Source organism: Harpia harpyja, chromosome 2, assembly GCF_026419915.1.
Source record: "Harpia harpyja isolate bHarHar1 chromosome 2, bHarHar1 primary haplotype, whole genome shotgun sequence".
NCBI lineage: Eukaryota > Metazoa > Chordata > Aves > Accipitriformes > Accipitridae > Harpia > Harpia harpyja.
The window spans coordinates 35,019,119-35,026,919 of record NC_068941.1 but is presented as its reverse complement, the minus strand read 5'-3'; the positions used below and the strand labels follow the sequence as shown (position 1 = coordinate 35,026,919).

The 7,801-nt window shown below is 37.0% G+C and overlaps 1 long non-coding RNA gene across 1 annotated transcript; it reads right to left on the bottom strand.

Annotated features, from left to right (window-relative positions):
* Positions 1–1,756: 1,756 nt before the first annotated feature.
* LOC128152480 (uncharacterized) lies at positions 1,757–7,003 on the bottom strand. Its single transcript, XR_008238671.1, has 3 exons — positions 6,944–7,003; positions 3,808–3,893; positions 1,757–3,296 (listed from the first exon to the last, which is right to left on the bottom strand). It is a non-coding gene; the product is annotated as an uncharacterized LOC128152480 (long non-coding RNA).
* Between the last annotated feature and the right edge of the window lie 798 nt (positions 7,004–7,801).

Genomic DNA, 7,801 nt, shown 5'->3' with positions numbered 1-7,801 from the left:
GTTTCAGAAGGCAACATGATTCATGAAAAAATTGCAACTGATGAAACTTAGAAGCAGAGTATTGGCAAAGAATAACATGCAGATTCTATCCAAGAGAGGCCTTCAAGTGCTTCACTTCGTGAGTAATCCTATTCATTTCAAAGCCTACGCACTCAGTTGGCTTAGGATTCTGTTGGGGCCACAAAATTCATACAAAGAGCTCCTTTTACTAGATTAGCTCATTTGAACTGAAGAAATGAGGCAAATTTTCAGGTACAAAAGACCTTCTTAGTATGACCATCCTGGAAAAATATTTCTTTAAACACAGCCTGAAGAAGGGCTCAAGCTCCCAAAAGCTTTTCTTCCCCCTTTTATATCTCCTCACACACACGTATGCTGCATCTGTTGTTCTAACAAAAATAATTTTCTTCTTCCTACAAACATGGCCGCATAATCTTAGACAAGCCTAACTACTACAATGCAGATATTATTTGCCAAGTGAAGGCCCTGCAGCACCAGTCCCCACAGCTGTTATAAGATTCATCCCTACAATTTACATTATTTGGCTGAAAACGAGAAATAACACTTCCATGTGTCATCCTCAAAGGCTCTCAGCATATACAGGGTTAAATATTTTCATAATATAGAAGAATATGTAGGAGATCACTTTATCTTTTTTTAAACAAAAACATGAGGATCATGTTTGAAGTAGATATTATGATGAATTAAAAAGGAAATTTAGAGAGTATTTTGATATATCACAAACGAATTTTGCATTATATTATTTTAAGTACATTTGGCATTATTTGCTCCACTGACCCTTCAAGAGAACAAGAATAATCTTTTATTAATTTCTTCTTCTATATGCATACCAATAATGACAGGGTGAAGTAATGTTCTGAAATACTATTGCTCATTCTTTATCTATCCATTCCTCCACAAAATAATGTAATAAAGAATAATTTATCAATGAGGAATACTGACATGTATACTTATTTTAAACAGTTGTTATTATTATAGTGGTTTATTTCTTTATTGGCTCTTTTTAAACATGATTTTATTCAAAAATATTATTGTTGCAACAATGAACTTCACTATATAGATCTGATATACTATGAGGTGGCAGTAAAACCAACAAAATTATCCCCTGCATATGGCCAGATGTGGTGGGTTTGACCTTGGCTGGATGCCAGGTGCCCAAAGCCATTCTATCACTCCCCCTCTTCAGCTGGACAGGGGAGAGAAAATATAACAAAAGGCTCATGGGTCGAGATAAGGACAGGGAGATCACTCAGCAATTACCGTCGTGGGCGAAACAGACTTGACTTGAGGAAATTAATTTAATTTATTACCAATCAAAAAATCACACTAGGGTAATGAGAAATAAAACCAAATCTTAAAACACCTTCCCCCCACCCCTCCCTCCTTCCTGGGCTCAACTCCACTCCCAAATTCTCTACCTCTTCTTCCCCCAGCAGCGCAGGGGGACAGGGAATGGGGGTTGGGGTCAGTTCGTCACACCTTGTCTCTGCCGCTCCTTCCTCCTCAGGAGCGGGACTCCTCACTCATCCCCTACTCCAGTGTGGGGTCCCTCCCACAGGAGACAGTCCTCCACGAACTTCTCCAACATGAGCCCTTCCCAAAGGCTACAGTTCACAAACTGCTCCAGCATGGGTCCCTTCCATGGGGTGCAGTCCTTCAGCAGCACACTGCTCCAGCGTGGGTCTCCCGCAGGGTCACAAGTCCTGCAGAAAACCTGCTACAGCATGGGCTCCTCTCTCCACAGATCCACAGGTCCTGCCAGAAGCCTGCTCCAGCACGAGCTTCCCACAGGGTCACAGCCTCCTTTGGGCATCCACCTACTCCAGCGTGGGGTCCTCCACAGGCTGCAGGTGGATATCTGCTCCACCGTGGACCTCCCTGGGCTGCAGGGTGACAACCTGCCTCACCATGGTCTTCACCACGGGCTGCAGGGGAATCTGCACGGGCTCCGGCGCCTGGAGCACCTCCTCCCCCTCCTTCTTCACTGACCTAGGTGTCTGCAGGATTGTTTCTCTCACATCTTCTCACTCCTCTCTCCAGCTGCAGTTTTCTTGTTGCGCAGCAACTTTTTCTCCTTCTTTGATCTGTTCTCCCAGAGGCGCTACCACCGTCACTGATGGGCTTGGCCTTGGCCAGCGGCGGGTCCGTCTTGGAGCTGGCTGGCATTGGCTCTGTCGGACATAGGGGAAGCTTCTAGCAGCTTCTCACAGAAGCTGCCCCTGTAGCCCCACCACTACAAAAACCTTGCCATGCAAACCCAATACACCAGACATTTCATTTTTAAGCTGCTGTTCAAAATACAAATACAAGTAAGCTGTCTGTTAAAGGCCTGGGATACAAAAAAGTACTTGAATTTGTCACCCCTAGAAAATTCAATCAATAATAAAATATGACACAAGTGATTCATTGTTTGTCATGCAGTAAAATAACAATTTTTCTGATTAATAAATGAGTATAGTGAAGCTGTCATATCCAAAATTAGTCAAAAAGAAAGCCAATCTTTCAGTTTATTGGCTGGCAAACAGGTATGAGAGCTAGAAGTGAGAGAAAATTGCACTTCTATTGGTTTATTCAAAATATACTTCCCCCACTCCACATCCCTAAAGAGCCCAAGGTATTCTTCATCATTCCAAAATGATTTTGTTTCTCACTTTCACAGTAACAATCGAAATCTCAAAGTGGAAATCTGTTTCCTTCCTGGAAAAAATGTGCATAAAAATACAGTTTTCATGATTAATAAGATCTAAGTATTGACATATTTTAAGGACAAACTAGCAACAGTGCTGCAGCTACAGCATGCATTTGAACTCCAGCTGATATTCGATTCAAATTACCAGACCTATCTTCATTTTCTGACCAAAATTTCAGTACTTCTGTTTATTAGAATAATTGGACAAATAACCCTACAATAGCTACCCAAGGTAGACATTGTTTCAGACAATAAGCAGCTGAGAGTTTCAAAAACTTCCATTTCCCCAAGATGGCCTACTCTGCCCTGCTACATGGCTTCCTGTTCCTTTCAGGAGAGTAACAGTTGGGCCCCACAGGACCAGAACCAGTGGCTCTTGCCCATAAAGCCTTCCCTAGAAACTTGAGAGCTTCCCATGACCTACACGTTCACGCCTCATCCAAGTCTCTGTTTTTTCCTTCAGATCTACCAATGGCTTCTTATGATTCCTCACAACTGGTAATCTACCCACAATTACCTTTTCATAGGCGCTATCCAGGACTGCTGATAGTGCAGAATATAAAGGTGCTTAATGTATTTTAATCATCTAGAACAGAAGAACAATTTGTAAGTGTTAGAAATGAAGATAATTCCATATTGAGAGGATGCTGAGGCAATCTGTAGAGTTTAGAGACAGATGAAAACACTGTAGAATGAAAGCCAATAACACACTTCATTAACAAACGCAATGCCAGAACAGAAGGTGCAACTACACAAGTGCAATGCTGCATTCTGAATAAATTGTAATTGTTAGGAAAAGGACATTATGATCACACTGTTCTAAAACCTTGATCAGTGTGCAACAGTGACAAAAAAACACTACAAAAAATGAAAAAGAAAGTATTTTTAAAAGTACTGTGCAGTTTCATGCATTTTGCAAGATGCTTTTCTCACAGATATCATTGTGTAGGCAACAAAAAAAAAGTTGGACTTTCTTCAAGAATAATTGTTTAGTTCAGCTGAGCTAAGATGCACAAGAATTTGGCCCCACCAATCGTTTTTCATTCAATAATTTAAAAACAGTACAGGAATTACAGTAATCTGGGAAGCTTTCTTACCATGGCAACTGCTGTTGTTCTTTCTGTTGTTGCAAGACAGATACTGGTTTCTGTAGTTTTTCAGTATTTTCTTTGACCTGAAATTTCTAGAGCACAGAGAAATGTTAGCCTTTTAAAAATAACTCATTTTAAATTGTCTTTTATAGTCTTAATTCATATGAATCCTGTTAACATTAGAACTAATGATCTGAAGTCAATTTCAGAGCACAATGCTGGTTTCACATACTCTCTACATATCAGGCAAGTTTTACGCTATATTTTAAAATGAAGAGCACACGTTATATTAATAAAACATTAAATAATAAAACTCTTGAAAATTAAACAACCATGGTTATTACAAAAACAGCAACTTAGTCATGTTTCTCAACTTGCACATTTTATAGAGAACATTTATGCAATAGTTGCAAAAGTAAACACCTACTACAAAAATCAGGAAAGGTCAAAAACATTGATGACAAAAACCCTCCAAATTTCATTTTAACATTTGTAACTTCACTCTTGAAATTATTTAATGTTATACTAACAATACAAGAATAATCTATTTGAATTTCTGTAAAAGAATATAGAAAACACTTCTTGCAGGTTATAATATGTACATTGCTACAAAGTATGATAGATACAATATAAGCATTTTAAAACACACACCCAGACAGTCATTTCCACCAAGTCTAACATCAGAAATGTGTTTGATTCCAGTTTCCTGAAATCTAATTCAAGGAAACACATAAGAACATGTATAAGTCTCAGTGACTTAAACTCTATTTGTGTTGTTATAATGCGAGGCTCAAACTCCAAAAGGAAAATTGCTGAAGATGCCTGTGCTGAGATGCCAGTGTATCACCAGTATTGAGGAAAAGCAGCAGGCAGGCACTGAATTGTGCATACATTCTTAAATTTCAACTTCAGTGCTAAGTGAATATGAGCTTAACTGAACTGGGATGATTTCATGAATGAAGGTGTTAATGCACCTTTAACTATCTGCCTTTAGATCTACGTGACAACAGTAATACTGCAGGACTTCCAATATCCAGTGCCACATATACAGAATTTGTCACAAGAATTGGATACGACATAAAAAGTTGCTCCTAAGAAAAAAAAAAAAAACACACCAAAAAAACCGCACAACAGGACAAAAAGAAGCCCTAGGATCAGGAGAGACAAGTCTAAGAGATTGGCTAGAACTCAGAAGTTCTTTCCAAAAAGCTAGAATCCATGATGTTAGCAGAGAAAAGAGGAAGTACTCCTGCGGGTGCTGAACCAGCCACAGGTATACAACTGCTGGAGGGAAGGGTGGAGTTGATTTAGAAGCCTGTATCTTCCCTTATTTATATTCTTTTACTACTCACAACTTTTATGCAACTTTTTTTTTCCTTCCAAGAAGTTTACATACAAAGATCTTAATGAAGAAAGAACAAAAACCAGTAATGCTGAGATTACCTTTTGTGAAAAATACTTTTAAATTTTGAAATATTTTTATAATGTTGAATAATATCTCCCAATATTTAAAATTTAAAATGTTAACTGCAAACATTTTATTCTTTTTAATTCTTTAGGCATATTTTTGGCTTAAAGAGATTTTTACATTAAGGCTCAGAACTTCTTAGCAGTCTACTTCAATCAGCCAGTAGAATCTGACACCTATGCATATGCACATTAGTTAAATGTGCATGCTCTGTTGTCCTGAAAGGCTAAGTAAAAATTTTTCAAAATGAAGACAGGAATTATCAATCTTTGCTAGCAACAGGTTTTATAATATAGGCCTGCAAACATTAATTACCTTCAGTGTACTGTTCTGCCCTTTATTAAACAAGTGTCATCTCTAAATATATCTACAATTAATTGTCATGATAATATACGTGAGTGGTTTAGTTTGGCTGATTAAAATCTGGAAGCAACTTACTTGTTTCCATTTTTGCAATGTTCAGAAAAAAAAAAAAAAATCTATCTCAGCAGCTAATCTGTTTGGCAAAACGCATCCTTTTGCCTTTTAGGAGGATTCTCAGATGGTGACATAATATATTTGCTAACAGAGAATCTGAGAAAGAATGAATGGTGGAAAACCTTAACCACCTACCAATTGAAGAAAGCAGTAATTAATCATTGCAATTTAATTCTTTTTATTTCTTAGCAAAATTTTATATCTTTATCTAAATAAAAGTCATGAAATGTATTTTTTCCTTCTACAAAATGTTATAAAGTAAAATGTACAGAAAACAGAGGAGTACATTTAAAAATTTATTTAATTGTGTAAAAACATACTTGAATGAATAATAGAACATTTACAGATACTGTAAGCAGAAAGCAGTACCAAGCATTCTGTAAAACCAAAAGTATGGCATAAAAGTACCAACTGTTACACCAGACAATGTGCTATTACATTTTATCATTGTCAGTGTAGTTGAAAAGACCGCAATTAATTCTTTTCTACAAACGGAGGTGTGATTATCACCTAGTGAAGTTTCTCTTTGAGTAGATGTGTTGAAGTGTATTTCTATAAAATTGAAGGGAGTCCCTAGATGCATCTTCTGGCTGAAAAATAATCTGCTCTTGACCAAGAACTCTTCAAAGAAAAGCACAGGTGATAATGCTAGCCAATTCTGTGTTCTGCAAGACTGGTAAACTTTGCTTATTTTCTTCTCTCTTCCTTTAAAATTACTTTATGAGAAGCACATTGAATCGTGTATCAGGCTATTTGTAGCCATACTTCAAAACTGCAGAAAGATTATTCTATGTTAAAATCTAAATGCATGATTTATTACAGGGAATCTGTAACAGATAAAACAGGAGGTAAAGGATTTTAATATAGACCTAAAGAGGACTTAAATGCTAATCATGGAACTGTGCTGTAAAGGGAAGTAAACTTTATTATGGCTCTTTTTCTAACTCGGGCACCAGAACAAAAAAATACAGCCTAACGGAGTAGCTGAAGTAATAGGATCCTAGCTGCTAAATCTAGAGGTCAATATTCCAACAAGGGATATTTTGTTACACATGCAAGCATACAAAAGCTAGTAAAAAGTTATACTGCAGTACCACAGAGAGCTAAATTATTAATACAAAGAACAACTCATTCAAGAAATGTCTACACTGGGGATACATGTGTTTCTACACTTTGGGGTCAAAGCACATTCCTTACCTGCATGCTGATTCCTCATCCTGATGGGACTAGGCACAAACCATCATCCCAGTTTCTGTGGATGGGAAAACTAGGTATGAAAGGGAGCAATGGTCATATTTTTAATGAGCAGAGAATGAGAATCCCCTCAGACATCAGCAGTGTAGCACAAATTTAACCCCTAAACAATAGAGCATTTACTGATTAAGTGTGGCAAGTGGAAAGGGACCAAACACACTCCAACCTCCAGATTTATTCTTTTATAGCAGCTTAAACTTTGTAGGAAATATATCTTTATGTTGAATATTGAGGTAAAAATTTATGCTAGTTTTAAGGCTCTTCTAACCGCTAAAGAGGATACATGGGGTTATTGTAAATATATATCACGGTCTAGGTTTTTAAAAATTGTTAATTATCCCAATTACTGTGATCTTTATCTTACCTTCCTAACCCATCCACTTTCTAATCACATTTCTCACATTTTAGCATGTTAAACTATGTCTTTGTATTCTATACTTGAATCAAATTGGATTTAAGTATTCAAATAGCAGCAATGATGAATGAGCATGATACTCTTAGAATTTAGGGCAGAAGGACTAACAATTTAAGTTTATATATCTAAAAAACAATAGGCTATTCATCTCTGAATATAATCAGATGATAATATGCTTTCAGCTGTGATTCAACATAAACATGGAACTCACAATGGAACTTTACAATGCTTAGAATTAATCATGTTCTTAAATGCTTCCCTTCAGTAGATGATGATTTAGACAGAACCAGGTTGCAATATAAGACTGTATCACACATTATGTAAGTACTGAATAACATATTTTAAAGGGATTATTATTTCGAAGTAGAGGTAGGGAAGTTGTGACA